This window comes from Notamacropus eugenii, chromosome 2 (assembly GCF_028372415.1).
Source record: "Notamacropus eugenii isolate mMacEug1 chromosome 2, mMacEug1.pri_v2, whole genome shotgun sequence".
NCBI lineage: Eukaryota > Metazoa > Chordata > Mammalia > Diprotodontia > Macropodidae > Notamacropus > Notamacropus eugenii.
Genome location: NC_092873.1, coordinates 158,632,619 through 158,648,889, shown reverse-complemented (window position 1 = coordinate 158,648,889; position 16,271 = coordinate 158,632,619). Strand labels below are relative to the sequence as shown.

Sequence of the window (16,271 nt, the reverse complement as noted above, 5' to 3'; positions counted from 1 at the left end):
AAATTAAATTGGTGCTAACACTAATTGATACTAACACAATGTGAAAAGCAAATTATTTTAATTAGCAAAATTCCTGACATTAGCAGATACTATTTTATAATTGTCATGTTATTTTCAGTTTAGCTACAACAGAAATACCCTTAACCACAAAAAAATCCTAATCTGTTATTGCCTGTATTGCCAATGCAACGTGCCACGCCTGAATTTGTTTGTGGTTTGTTTGTGGTTATGATAATACATGCTTGAACAACAAGTAAGGATCGTAGAATAAATGTTATAGTTTATTCCTTATAAGTACAGATGAAAGTTTATATACATCACCAAATTGGGGAGAATGCTTACATCTGGATCATGCACTGGGGGTGTTTGGGTTCAGCCTTCAGAGTCCTGATTGGGAAATACTCCAGGCAGTGCATCCACTCCACAGGTGAGACTCCAAAGTCTGAGTGGAAGAGCCCCACTTTAAGTTCTCCTTCAAACAAAGAAGGCACCATGCCAAGCATAAGGCATGATCACATACAAAACACATCTTTGTTATTCTACAATGTTTGCTTATTGGAAGAGTAGCCAGCTCATCTCAGGAAGCAAAGTCAAGGACAAAGTGTGTGAACACACATGTAGCACATCTGGTATCTAGCCATATGTAAGTACTCACAGAACAGGGTTAAATATTGGTCATGAGGCCTACTTGTTACCTAGCCCACTAATCAGGGATGAACTTACATTAATGTTTTATTCTCACGTCATTGCCAAAGGATGCAAACTGAATATGTATAAGGGGGATTCTTAACCAGTAGAGAACAGAGCTGATTTTGCCTATTAAGAATTCTTAGATTCCACTCTTGTGAATGGGGGCTCTTTCATCAAGATTTTTTTTCTGCTCACATTTAATAGATAACATGAATAATGCCTTAGGGAACACAGAGGTACTGGGAACAGATTTAAGCAAATACATCACAACATCCCATAGAGGAAAATTTCTTCAAGGGTAAAGACTGTTTTTCATAAAAATCATGCCTAAGACAGTGCCTTGTATGTTGCTGGACCTTAACAAATGTTTGTTAAAATGAAAAAAAATATTTTTATATAGTAAATATAGTAAAAATAGTAAATATGGTAAAATCTAATACCTCTAGCTGGCCAAATTATCAGAAAGAATATGCAAAAGCTATAAGCTAAAGACTGAATCAATATTTGCTATTAGAACCACCCATTCTTTACAGTAGTGATAATTATTTATCTATAACTTTATTACTAAAGCTTTTTTCCTCTTAGACTTGACATTTATAACTCCTATGAGAAAAGAAGTTCAATGGAGAGTCAACCAAATCTGATTGCATCCAATAGTCAGCATTAGTCCTGTACTGTCAAAATTAAAGGACTTGGTCTTCCTTTTGGCTTTGTCGCGATTCTTCTGTCGTTTAGTCTTGTCCAACTCTTTGTGAACTCATAGACCATAGCATGCCACGCTTTTCTGTCCTCGACTATCTTTTGAAGTCTGTCCAAGTTCATGATCATTGTTTCCATGATACATACATCCATCTCATCTTCTACTGTCCCCTTTTCCTTTTGCCTTCAATCTTTCCCAACATCAGGTACTTCTCAAATAAGTCCAGTCTTCTCATCATGTGGCCAAAGTATTTATGCTTCAGATTCAGTATGTGACTTTCCAATGAAAAGTCTGAATTAATTTCTTTTAAGTATTTCCCAGTTTGATCTCCTTGCTATCCAAAGGACTCTCAAAAGTCTTCTCCAGAACCACAATTTAAAAGCATCAATCCTGCGGTGCTTAGCTCTCCTTACAATCCAACTCTCACAGCCATGCATTGCTAATACAAAAACTTTAGCTTTGACTATACAGACCTTTGTTAGTAAGGGCATGCCTTTGCTTTTTGGTATACTGCCTAGAGTTGCCACAACTTTCCTTCCAAGGAGCAAGTGTCTTTTAATTTCATGGCTATAGTCACTGTCTGCAGTGATCTATGGCTCAGTTCTCCATATATTTGAGAAAGAAACTGATAAAAATGATAAACAACATTGTTTTCACTTCCAACTTTTATATATATTTTAAAAAATGCAAGTTATTCAATGGATTTCCTATGTATCCACTAGTCTCTTTAGACACCTTCCTTTTTTCTTCCTCAGTATAATTGCTTTTTGTTCTGTACTCAAAATTTGGTCCTTGAGAGCTTCCATCTTTCCTTGCCTGAATACCTCTAGAGAATTTTAAGCTATGGAATTCTAGCTATCCTTTCTCTGAATTCTTAAAATCTGCACTCCCAGTCCTAGCAGGGACATCTGGCTATGCCTGGGTTTCTCCCTTTACTTATCACAAGCTCTAATATAAAGGTTTACTTCCTCTTAAATTTTCTATCATTACTATTTCAGCAACCAGCTTCTCCTTATCTGTCAAAAGTAGATTCCAAATAACAGTGATTCCTTGTTACTTTCTCCACATTTTGTAGAATGAAATTATCAATAGGATACTGTAAGAATTTAACAGTTGCCCTGCTTTTAGTAGGGAAGGCTCCAATAACTGGAGCACAGAAGCATGTGATGCAGAGAAGGAAGGAAAGAGGACTTTTTTTTTCCAGTTATGTCATAGGTTGGAAGCTTTCCCATATAGAGAGCAGAGTTAGATCCTTTGAGGAGAATGCTGATTTTACTCCATTTAGTGACGGGAAAAAGGACATGCAACAGTTCTCACAAGAACAGCCAACAAAAAGTGTTTGACAGATCCCTATCTTATATGAATAGTCAGAAGGTCTTCCCAAGGTATGAATTCAGGGCATGCTAAAGAACTTCCCAAGAGATACTAAACAGAACAACCACTACCCACTTCTGAGGATTTCTGTGCAGAACAAAGGATACTATCAGAAGCAACCTAGAAGCATTGGAAGGGATTATGACATCCTTGAAATTGAAGATCTTGGGGGCACAGGTATATTTCCCTCATCCCTGCTTTTCAAAAGAAGCTGTAGCATGTGCAATGGCCACACGCATCAGCAGATGGGCTAAACCAGGTTGGGGGTGACTGACGGGCCTCAAACCCAGGAGGTGTCTATCCCAAACATATGAAGACTTCCCTGGTGGAATGGGTTGATGAGAACAATTTGTTCCAATAACCATGAAGGCTGCTGAAGGAGGCTCTGAGGGGCAGTTAGAGCTTGGCCAGACATTGAAGACATGATGCTCACCCCAGTGCATACTGAGCCATTGCCAATTGTACCGACTTTTGTCTTGTCACTGGATTTTGATGACTCTGGAGGAGAGAGTGTGTCTGATGACTTCATGTAACTCTGCCTCATTTAAATCCAGACCCAGGGTGAGTCAAAAAACATCACCCATACTATATATCTTGTATGTACATAGAAATTTGCATAATGTCTCCTCTATTAGAAGGTATTTTCCTTGAGAGCAGGATTGTTTTTGCCTTCCTTTGTATCCATAGGAAATGCCTGGCACACAATAAATGCTTGTTAACCAACTGACTGAATTGAATTAATTGAAAAAAAGAAAGAGACCAAAGAGTAATAGCTATTCAGAAGCCTTGTGCTTAGGAATAACAACAGAGTTTAAAATCCTAAATACAGTAAGTACCATAACATTTTTTAAAAAATGAAACTTACTTTGTCTTAGACAAAAAATGACTGGTTACTGATGTGGGATGAGGTTTCCCAAAAGGAGAGAAAGTAGAAAAGGAGCTCAAGGTACAAAGAAAATTGAATATAGGACAAGTAATCTATTCCTACAAAAAGAAAGCAATAATGAACAGAAGAGAATTACAGAGAGCTTTTACAGAATTACCGAAACAGAATTCAGCTCACTTATGACTACACCGTAGCTGGTTGGGAAACCAATGTTTAAGCCTCATTAGACATAAAATAGTTTCCACAAGGCTTTTAATTAGCCAGTTACAATTCTTTCTCTTCATTGGGCATGATCAGAATCAAACATCCCAGTTCCATCTTTCTGGTGGTCTCTCTCTGATGCTGACAATTTTCTCATTGCGTGTTCATTCCTGCTACTGCTGCTGCAATCCGATTGCTTCAGTAAATATTGTCCTTGTTGTCAGACATATCTTGCCACTACTGAAACCACAAGCTTACTATAGGAAAGGAAGCATCCAAAAGACAGATAAAGGCAGCCCAGGAATCTGGCACAGGATCACCTGGTTAGTTCCCTCAACCCTAGATTTTATGTGGACAAGAGCACCAAGACTCCAGGACAGTGAAGAATGCTTTCTCTCTCCTGGTCCTTGTTGGCAATACTTCTTTTCATCTCAAGGGTTACAAGCAGGAGAAGGTCAGGTTGAAACTGTTGCACCTTTTTAGAAGGCTTCTAGGTTCCAGTCATTGGCCACTCAGCACATAGACCACTTATTCCTGGAAACTGGCTCCCAAAGTTCCTTCATGATAGATGAATAAGGCAGCTGAATATGTCCTACAATATGATCATATGATCATAGATCTGGTGCTGAAGGGGAACACAGAGGCCTAGGATAACCTTTTATTTTACAGATGAAGAAATTGAAGAGTATTTGTCGATGAAGCTCGAAGGAAGAATATGCATAGACACAAAATGGAATACATCTTCTAGCATTTCCATAGCAATACATTCTCATTAGAAAAGAAAACAAAATTTTTGTTTTCTCAGTAGCCAATATACTGTATGAGGCAATGGTAAGACCTTAAAGATAGAATAAAAGCAGCTGGAGTTAACCAAATCCATACAGAATAAATATTTTTTAATTTATTTTTATTTATTTAACTTTTAACATTCATTTCCACAAAATTTTGGGTTCCAAATTTTCTCCCCATTTGTCCCCTCCCCCCACCCCTAAACACCAAGCATTCTGATTGCCCCTATTGCCAATCTGCCCTCTCTTCTATCATCCCTCCCTTCCCTTGTTCCCATCTTCTCTTTTGTCCTGTAGGGCCAGATAACTTTCTATACCCAATTACCTGTATTTCTTATTTCCTAGTAGCAAGAACAGTACTTGACAGTTGTTGTTAAAACTTGGAGTTCCAACTTCTCTTCATCCCTCCTTCCCCACCCATTCCTTTTGGGAAGGCAAGCAATTCAATATAGGTCATATCTGTGTAGTTTTGCAGATGACTTCCATGATAGTCGTGTTGTGTAAGACTAACTATATTTCCCTCCATCCTATCCTACCCCTCATTGCTTCTATTCTCTCTTTTGATCCTGTCCCTCCCCATGAGTGTTGACTTCAAATTGCTCCCTCCCCCCACTGCCCTCCCTTTCATCACCCACCCCACCCTGCTTATCCCCTTCTCCCCCACTTTTCTGTATTGTAAGATAGGTTTTCATACCAAAACGAGTGTGCATTTTATTCCTTCTTTTAGTCAAATGTGATGAGAGTAACCTTCCTGTTTTTCTCTTACCTCCCTTCTTTTTCCCTCCACTAAAAAGTCTTTTGCTTGCCTCTTTTATGAGAGATAATTTGCCCCATTCCATTTCTCCCTTTCTCCTCCCAATATATTTCTCTCTCACTGCTTAATTTCATTTTTTTAAAGATATGATCCCATCCTATTCCATTCACTCTGTGCTCTCTGTCTCTCTGTGTGTGTGTGTGTGTGTAATCCCACCAACTACCCAGATACTGAAAAGTTTCAAGAGTTACAAATATTGTCTTTCCATGTAGGAATGTAAACAGTTCAACTTTAGTAAAGTCCCTTATGACTTCTCTTTGCAGTTTATCTTTTCATGCTTCTCTTCATTCTTGTGTTTGAAAGTCAAATTTTCTTTTCAGCTCTGGTCTTTTCATCAAGAATGTTTGAAAGTCCTTGATTTCATTGAAAGACCATTTTTTTCCCCTGAAGTATTATACTCAGTTTTGCTGGACAGGTGATTCTTGGTTTTAGTCTTAGTTCCTTTGACCTCTGGAATATCCTATTCCACACCCTTCAATCCCTTACTGTAGAAGCTGCTAGATCTTGTGTTATCCTGATTGTATTTCCACAATACTTGAATTGTTTCTTTCTAGCTGCTTGCAATATTTTCTCCTTGACCTGGGAACTCTGGAATTTGGCCACAATGTTCCCAGGAGTTTCTCTTTTGGATCTCTTTCAGGTGGTGATTGGTGGATTCCTTGAATACTTATTTTACCCTCTGGTTCTAGAATATCAGGGCAGTTTTCCTTGATAATTTCATGAAAGATGATGTCTAGGCTCTTTTTTTGATCATGGCTTTCAGGTAGTCCCATAATTTTTAAATTGTCTCTCCTAGATCTATTTTCCAATGAGATATTTCACATTATCTTCCATTTTTTCATTCTTTTGGTTTTGTTTTGTGATTTCTTGGTTTCTCATCAAGTCATTAGCCTCCATCTGTTCCATTCTAATTTTGAAAGAACTATTTTCTTCAGTGAGCTTTTGAACCTCCTTTTCCATTCGGCTAATTCTGCTTTTTAAAGCATTCTTCTCTTCATTGGCTTTTTGAACCTCTTTTGCCAATTGAGTTAGCCTATTTTTTAAGGTGTTATTTTCTTCAGCATTTTTTTGGGTCTCCTTTAGCAAGGTGTTGACCTGCTTTTCATGCTTTTCTTGCATCTCTCTCATTTCTCTTCCCAGTATTTCCTCCACTTCTCTTACTTGATTTTCAAAATCCTTTTTGAGCTTTTCCATGGCCTGAGCCCATTGAATATTAATTTTGGATGTGTGGGATATAGAAGCCTTGATTTCTATGTCTTTCCCTGATGGTAAGCTTTGTTCTTCCTCATCAGAAAGGATGGGAGGAGACACCTGTTCACCCAGAAAGTAACCTTCTATGGTCTTATTTTTTTCCCCTTTTCTGGGCATTTTCCCAGCCAGTTACTTGACTTCTGAATGTCCTCTCCACCCCTACCTGGCCTTCAGATCCACCCAGCTAGCACTTGGGGTCTGAGATTCAAATGCTGCTTCCCAGCCTCAGGGATTTCTGCAGGGGTGGGGCTGCTATTCAGTGTGAGATTAAGTTTAGGTGCTTGGGTTGGGGCAGGCCTGTCACACAGGGCTCAGTTCTCTCAGGGGGTTTATGCTGAGACCTTCAACAATGAATCTGAGCTCCTGCCTGCTTTGGGAGCCCTTGTCCCCTGCTGCCTCCGCTGCTGCCTCCCAAGGGGGCCTGAGTTATGGCCCCCTGCTCCCATCTTGGCCAGCCAAAAAGACTCTCTTACTGACCTTTGGTGCTTTGGGTGGAGGGACCTGTGAGGCCGCTGGAGATTCTGTCCCTGAAGCCTGCTTGGATCTGCTCCTCTCAATGCCACGTGGCCAAGGCAGGGCTGGGCTCTGCTCCAGATCCAGGGCGCAACAGACCTTTGGTGTTGGTTTTTCAGGGCTCTCTGGAACAGAAATCTCCTCTGCTCCTTTGTTCTGTGGCTTCTGCTGCTCCAGAATTTGTTGGCAGTTCTTCTTTACAGGTATTTATGGGCTGTGGGTTCGGAGCTAGCATATGTGTATCTTTCTACTCCGCCATCTTGGCTCCTCCCCCCATACAGAATAAATATATGCTGGAGATAAAATCACTTTAAAGGCATTTAGGGATTTATTGTTAAGAAATCTAAAGGAAAGGAATATTTTAGAAGAATGAAAAAAGATCATGGATAATATTATCACTATTTTCAAAAGGTTAACTGAAGAAGCATCAGCAGTCACAATAAATGTGTTTACTTTCTCATTGTTAAATAATTTTTATGTAAATGGTCTATGCCTGCAGTATGAAAATGAAACTAGGTAGGCTAGTTCCAAGATCAGACGTGGTAGTCTTGAGACCATTCCCCTTCAGAGTAGCTGATAGAATTTATACATAGAAACATACTGACAATGGTATCTTTGAATATAAAGCTATATTGGCAATAATTTTTTTAGATCACTGCTGCTGTGTGCCCCCAAATATCTTTCCCTGTCACTATGTACTCCCAAATCCCCTCTGTGCCCTGTGCAAAGCAGACAGCAATGAGTGGCCACCAAAATCAGAATGTAAGTATCCTACTCTCAGAAGGATACTTTGGAGCACCCTGGTTCTAGCTGAATGACTCTGCCTCTGTGCTTCCCAATGCAATGTTGCCCTTACATGAATGAATTATAGTTTATGTTAGTGTGCATGTCTGGGTTGTAATTAAGTGAGAAACTGAAAAGACCTTAGCCTAAAAAGCAGCAGGGTTTCCCATTGCATCCTGGATTATCTCCAGTTGTCCTGATGAATATCTGACCACTGGACCCAGAGGACTCTGGAGGAGAAAGTGAGACTGGTGACCTTACACAGCCCTCCCTCACTCAAATCAAAGTCAACTGCAAGTCATGTCATCATCTTCCTGCTATCATGTTCCAATTGCTTGCCAATAAAGTCTTGCATTGAACCATATCTTATTGTCTTACATGTTATTCTCAGCATCCAAACTCATTAAGGGATAGTTTCCCCAGCATCTCTGACTGACCCACTGGCCTTCCTTTAGAAATAAACTGAATACTTGGACAAGGACTTAACCTGTTTATAGCTGGATCTGTGCTGGGGGAACTTGGCACTATGAGCCCAGTCATAGAAAGCAAGGATCAATAAGAGAGCTGTATACCCTCTGGGGAGAGACTTCATTATGCCACAGGACTATCACAAAACACTAGTATAGATAATTTTCTGGAGCAGAATATATCTTTAGTCATATGACTGAGAAGTATGGAGCTAAGATCATATCTATTTTTTTTGTTGTTGATTGTAAAAGCTTTTTTTCCTACTATATAGGAACAAATATTGCTTTAAAGCCTCTCTTCTTCAAATAAGGTCTCCCAGATCAGAGAATAGATAAGCATTTATTAACCCAACTGTGTGCCTGGTGCTGGAGATACACATACAAACGAAAAGACAGTCTTGGCTCTCAAAAACTTTGCCTCCTAATAGGGGACGACAACATATGTAAAGAAGTCTGAGAAGGGAGTGGAGGAAAGAAGTAGCCAGTAGGGACATGTTGGCTAAGCCTGGAGGAGAGATGGCTGATCTGGGCCCTTCCCCAAAATGGAGATTCCAGGAAGGCTCACTAATAGGAGAAAGAGTAAGGAGGCAGTTGAGACATGAAGGCTAAGTGCATGAACTGTTGAACCTCATGGGGTGGTTTACTCAATTCAATTTATTTAATCAATGTTTATTCAACTAATTATTTATTCAATCAATTAATTATTTATTCAGTCAATTAATTCAATCAATTTTTAAAAATAAGTATTTATTTACTTCTTTTTGTTCTTACATCACCTATGTTTTTTAAGAAGTATACTTATATTAAAACCCTTTCCCCCTCCAAATTCTCCCCAGTTGGAAAAAAAAACCTTCAAAATCGTTATAACATATAACCAATTAAGCAAAACAAATGTATATATTTGCCATGTCCCTAAATATATCTTCTTCTGCACCCTGAGTCCATTATCTTTCTATTAGAAGCCATCACCTACATGTTTCCACTGGATTTCTACTCTCACTCTGTCCCAAAGAGTCATCATTTATAATGAAATCTGAAGAAAGGAAGGGAAAAAAACTTCACAAAACTAAATAACATACCAGAAAAGTACAATCTCATATACAGTATATCCCACACCTATGATCCCCCTTCTGCAAAAGACTAAGCGAAACCATTTTTTCACTTCTTCTTTGGGGCTACATTTGGTCATTATAATAAAATAAGACATTTTAAAAAATTAAATTTATCTAATTCTGCAGCAAAGTTAAATTCTTTTTTGTGTAAAATAGCTCCAGCCAAAGAATTAATTCAAATATTAAGATAGGATTGTTCTGCATGTGACACCAGCAGGCTTCCAATCTTGGTACCCATAAAATTATTCCCATGGAGAGACAACCAAACGTATTCTGATCAAAACTGGTAATAAATGCATGTGAACCATTACAGCATTATTGAATTAAGGCTTTTTACAGATAATAATGGTATCTTTGAGGTACACGATCTCAGAACTCATTTTTAACACACAATGAATTCAGAACTAGATAGACATTACTCTAATAAAATCATCAGGAAAAAAGTTGTGCAAACGTTCAAATAGGAAGCATTTTTATCCAACTCTTTCTGAAAAGTTAAGGGATTCTTTTCTTATTATTTTTAGAAGTATTAAAGTTAATAACTTTTCATATACTATTAATTAAAGACAAAATTATGCTGTGCAAAGTGCTTTCATATTAGTTTATTTGGGAGTACAAGTTCATTCCTCAATAATTTTTATGTATTTCTCATATTCATCTTCACTCATCAGTTCATTTTGTTAAATGGGTAGAGTCATTTTGATCAACCAACTATTTTCATTAAAAGATTTGTCAGCAACTCCTGGATCTTCTATAAGAGATGCATTAATTTCACCATCCTCTCCTCTTATTGGCACTTTATACATTTTTAATAAACTTTTAAGTTCTTCTCATTTGTTCACTTTGTTTCAATGCTAGAACACCATACAACTATATCAGACATGTCTCTCAATACTTCTGAAATTAGAAACTTGATTTTCTTTTCCTTTGGAGTTATTCAGTGATTAAATCAGCTCTGTGAGTGTAGGTCCAGAGTAGAGTAAGGACTCCTAGCAGAAGAGGGAAAGGATGAAATACCCCAGACCTGCCCTGGACACAGAATGAGTTTACAGGTGCCAAATCAAGTTGGTTTGGTTTCTCACCTGAGGGAGAAGACAACTCAGGTGACTTCTAGTTGACCACAGGTCCTAAATCCCATTAGGAAGAGCTCCACATCATCTGGCAAGGTCTATAGGTACCATGATTCCTTTGAGATAGGAAATCAATTTTCTTTACATTTTCAATCTTTGTTGCTGTTGGGCTAGAGAAGGCCACATAAAGCACCAAGACAGGAATTTATTGAATATTATAAAGCAATGATCTTTTTAAAAAAAAATTTCCCAATTGCATGTAAAAACCATTTTTAACATTCATTTTAAAAAAATCTTGAGTTCCAAATTCTCTGTCCTTCCTTCCCTTCCCTCTCCTTTCCCTGAGGCCACAAACAATTTGATATAGATTATACATGTGCAATCAGGCACAGCATATTTTCACATTAGTCATGTTTTGAAAGAAAACACAGACAGAAACCCACAAAAAAATGAAATGAAAAATAGTATACCTCTATCTGCGTTCAGACTTTGTCAATTCTTTTTCCAGAGGTGGTTAGAAATTTTCATCATAAGTACTTTGAAATTGTCTTGGCTCATTGTAGTGCTTAGAATAGTACGTCATTCACAGTTGATCATCGTATACTGTTGCTGTTACTGTCTACAATGTTCTCCTGGTTCTGGCACTTCACTTTGCCTAAGTTCATGTCTTTCTAGATTTTTCTGAAATTATCCTGCTTCTCATTTCTTATGGCACCATAGTATTCCATTAGGATCATATATTACAATTTGTTCAGCCATTAACCAATTGATGGATACCCCCTCAATTTCCAATTCTTTGTCATGAAAGCAATACTCTTTAGTAAACTTTATAAAAATTTATTTTTTGAGTCTGTATAATTTTGTACATGGGGTCAATTGTGATTTTTGCCTCTACATTTGAGACTGTACATGATCATGCCACAATGACTGTTTTGAGATATTTTTCTGTATGGCACTGGGGAAGTAAGTGAAAGGACAATATTTATTTTTGAGGGTATGGATAATATATTCAAAATGTACCTTAGTTGACTTGCTGAGGATGTCACAATTTTCAAAGTGAGGAAGGGGGGAGAATGTAAGGGCCAGTTCTTATGAACATATATATCAATGATGCAACTTCACGTAATAGAGGCTGAGGAACCTCCTTCCAGAAGAGTTGTGATAATTTCTATTGAAAGTACATTGGAGAGGTTTTGAGCGTGTGCAGACTTCAGTAACTGGTTCTGTCTTTGAATCACCCAGTAAGTAGAAATCTATTTACATTTTGATTGGTTTCAGTTGTGAAGCTGCAACTGAAGCACATTCAAAAGGCACTAGTTGATCAGGATCTCATCTTTCTCTTTGGGTGAGTTCTTGTTTGTTGGTACTCCAGTGAGAGAAGATAGACAGTTCTGTGAAGGAAGAGGCCAGCTTGATTTTGTAGCAAGAGTATAAGTACTGCAGATAAATTAGTCTATTTCCTCTCCTTACTAGAAAATTTAAAAATCAGGCAGCTGGCAAATCCTTGTTTGGTGTAATTAATGATGACAGAGGGTGGAGATTTGTGAAGAAATTTTGATTAGTAGCCAGAAATGGCTGCTGTGTGAAGGTATGGAAGTAGTCTTTGACTCTGTATGGAAGTGCCAAAAGAGAGCGTGGAGGGTGATGTGCTGATATCCCTAGAGCTAATTGAGATAAACCCTTGAGGAAAACATGTGCAAAGCCCAGATAGGACCAGACTTATGAAGGAGTGATTGTACTATACCACCCTTGCTAACCTGGAAAATGACAAAACCCATAACTGGGAACTAAGGCTACCTACAGAGATCCTTACACCTTAAATTTCTCATGTGTGGGTGCTCAGTCTGTTACGTACATTCTACTAGGGGTTAGGAGGGTGGGAATACAACATGTACACAGAGAAATAAATACAAGGTAATTTGAGGAAGGAGACAGTATTATCAACAAGAGAGATCAGAAAAAGCATTCATTAGGTATTGGGACCTGCATTGAGCTTTGAAGGACATTAAGGATCCTAAGAGGAGGAGATAAAAAAGGGGAATGTATTCCAGGTCTGTTGGATGGCCTGCGTAAAAGCAAGTAGGCCAGGTTGATTAGAATAGCTGGTAAAGGCCAGTAATATGAAATATCAGAAAAGATCTACTTTATAAACCTTAAAACACTATATGAACCTCAGCAGTTGTTATTGTGTGGGATGGCAAGACCCCCACTCAAACTGACTACTCAGAGGCATCTCAGATTATAAACAGAAAGTCCTTTATTTGGTTCTTGCAAGAAGCAGGTGGTCCCTTCACCAGTTTCTTGGAGCAGGGAGGCGTCTTACAAGAGTGGATGCAGGATTATAAAGCTAAAAACCACAAAATTGCCCGCGCCCCTTCTCCCCCTTCCTGCCCAGCCTCGCTCCAGCCGCCTCGTCCTCAGCCTCTGCTCCCGATGAGGTGATGGCAGCGGCCAACTTCGGCAAGATCCAGATCGGGATTTACGTGGAGATCAAGCGCAGCGATGGTCGAATACATCAAGCTATGGTAACATCTTTAAATGAAGATAATGAAAGTGTAACTGTTGAATGGATAGAAAATGGAGATACAAAAGGCAAAGAGATTGACTTGGAGAGCATCTTTTCACTTAACCCTGACCTTGCACCTGATGAAGAAATTGAACCTAGCCCAGAAACACCTCCACCTCCTACCCCTTCAGCCAAAGTAAACAAAATTGTGAAGAATCGCCGAACTGTGGCTCCTATTAAGAATGACCCACCTGCAAGAGACAATAGGGTGGTTGGTTCTGCACGTTCACGGCCTAGACAGTTTCCTGAACAGTCTTCTGCTACACAACAGAATGGTAGTGTTTCAGATATATCTCCAGTTCAAGCTGCAAAAAAGGAATTTGGACCCCCTTCACGTAGAAAATCCAATTGTGTGAAAGAAGTAGAGAAATTGCAAGAAAAACGTGAGAAAAGGAGGCTACAACAACAAGAACTCAGAGAAAAAAGGGCCCAGGATGTTGATGCTACAAACCCAAATTATGAAATCATGTGTATGATCAGAGACTTTAGAGGAAGCTTGGATTATAGACCACTTACAACAGCAGATCCTATTGATGAACATAGGATATGTGTTTGTGTAAGGAAACGACCACTCAATAAAAAAGAAACGGTGATGAAAGACCTTGATGTGATCACGATCCCTAGTAAAGATGTTGTGATGGTCCATGAACCAAAACAAAAAGTAGACTTAACGAGGTACCTGGAAAACCAAACGTTTCGTTTTGACTATGCCTTTGATGATTCAGCTCCTAATGAAATGGTTTATAGGTTTACAGCTAGACCATTAGTAGAAACCATATTTGAAAGGGGAATGGCTACATGTTTTGCTTATGGTCAAACAGGCAGTGGAAAAACTCATACCATGGGTGGTGACTTTTCAGGAAAGAACCAGGATTGTTCTAAAGGGATATATGCGCTAGCAGCTCGCGATGTCTTTTTGATGCTAAAGAAACCAAACTATAAGAAGTTAGAACTTCAAGTATATGCAACCTTTTTTGAAATTTATAGTGGAAAGGTATTTGACTTGCTTAATAGGAAGACAAAATTGAGAGTGTTAGAGGATGGTAAACAACAAGTTCAAGTTGTGGGATTACAGGAGCGGGAGGTTAAATGCGTTGAAGATGTCCTGAAGCTCATTGAAATAGGCAACAGTTGCAGGACTTCTGGTCAGACATCTGCAAATGCACATTCATCTCGGAGCCATGCAGTCTTTCAAATTATCCTCAGAAGGAAGGGAAAATTACATGGCAAATTTTGTCTCATTGATTTGGCTGGAAATGAAAGAGGAGCTGATACTTCTAGTGCAGATAGGCAAACTCGACTTGAAGGTGCTGAAATTAATAAAAGCCTTTTAGCACTCAAGGAGTGCATCAGAGCCTTAGGTAGAAATAAACCTCATACTCCCTTCAGAGCAAGTAAACTCACTCAGGTGCTAAGAGATTCATTCATAGGAGAAAACTCCCGCACATGCATGATTGCTACCATCTCTCCAGGGATGGCATCTTGTGAAAATACTCTTAATACATTAAGATACGCAAATAGGGTAAAAGAATTGACTGTAGATCCAGCTGCTACAGGTGATGTCCGTCCAATTATGCATCATCCTCCAAATCAAATTGATGATTTAGAGACACAGTGGGGTGTAGGGAGTTCACCTCAGAGAGATGACTTAAAACTCCTTTGTGAACAAAATGAAGAGGAGGTTTCTCCACAGTTATTCACTTTTCATGAAGCTGTCTCTCAGATGGTAGAAATGGAAGAGCAAGTTGTGGAAGATCACCGGGCAGTCTTCCAGGAATCTATTCGATGGTTAGAAGATGAAAAAGCCCTCCTAGAAATGACTGAAGAAGTGGACTACGATGTGGATTCATATGCTACACAGCTAGAAGCAATCCTTGAACAGAAGATAGACATTCTTACTGAACTTCGAGATAAAGTGAAATCTTTCCGTGCAGCTCTACAAGAAGAAGAACTGGCCAGCAAGCAAATCAATCCGAAGAGACCCCGAGCCCTTTAAAACAGGCACTTGCTGCTAAAGAATCCTTGGAGCCCTCCATACTCTAACATTTATTGCTTTGGCTACAAAGGGCCATTTGAACACTTAAAAACTTTTTTAAAGTGTCTGTGGAAATGTCCTGTTCTTCACCAGAATGACATTTCAGTTTGTGTGAAACACTCCTTTGTCTACAAAATGCTTTCTAGTCCAGGAGACGCAACCAAACAAGATTGGGATTTGTGAAGCATTTTGTTTCATGTTTCATTTACTCAAATTGTGAAGCTTACATTTGGAGATCTTTGCCAATTTTTTTTTTTTTGATAATGAAGTAAGACTGTGGACTTTTCTTTAAAGAGGAAAAAAACCACAGCATTTCATTTTAACTGTTCAATTTTCCTACAAAGACCAACTGAACAGTTTTAAATTGTGTTGCGTGCATGCATACCTCATCAGTGATTGTACATATCTTGTCCTCTCCTAGAGACAGCTGTGCTCACCTCTTCCAGCTCTGTGCCTTGATTAAGGCTATTGATCCTAAATTTCCTCTTTATGAAGCACAGCCTTAATAAATGACATTCCTTATTTGTCAGTGTAAATTACCTTTATCGTGTGTATATTTTTAATGTGTGTGAGACTTTTTTTGTGTGTGTTCAGTTCACTTTGGAGGATGTGCCATATCACTGAACGGAACTAAAATCTGTGACGGTGGATAAAGCCACTGGACCATTCCATCTTAGATGTGTAAAAAGAAATAATCTGGAATTATGACTTTAAATAACGTAAAGTGTGGTTTCAATTTTCTTAGCATTTTATTTGTAAAGGACAAATATATAAATTAGTTGATGTAAAATAAAAGGTAACGAAATAAAAAAAAAAAATAAAAACCACAAAATTCCCCCCAACTTAATCTTTAACTCTTAATGTTTTGAGCAACTGGTATATTCTCAGAAATTCTCCTGATGCAAAGAACTGAAAAAGAAACTGAACAAACATTTCCTTTGCTCTACAATGAATTTTGATTGTACAATATAAGGAAATGGGTTAAGCAAACAAGGGAAGAGGGGTTGCAAGTGGTTTTATA

The 16,271-nt window shown here is 38.5% G+C and overlaps 1 pseudogene; it reads left to right on the top strand.

Moving 5' to 3' along the window:
• Positions 1-13,020: 13,020 nt before the first annotated feature.
• On the top strand, positions 13,021-15,789 carry LOC140526491 (kinesin-like protein KIF2A pseudogene; annotated as a pseudogene).
• Positions 15,790-16,271: the final 482 nt, after the last annotated feature.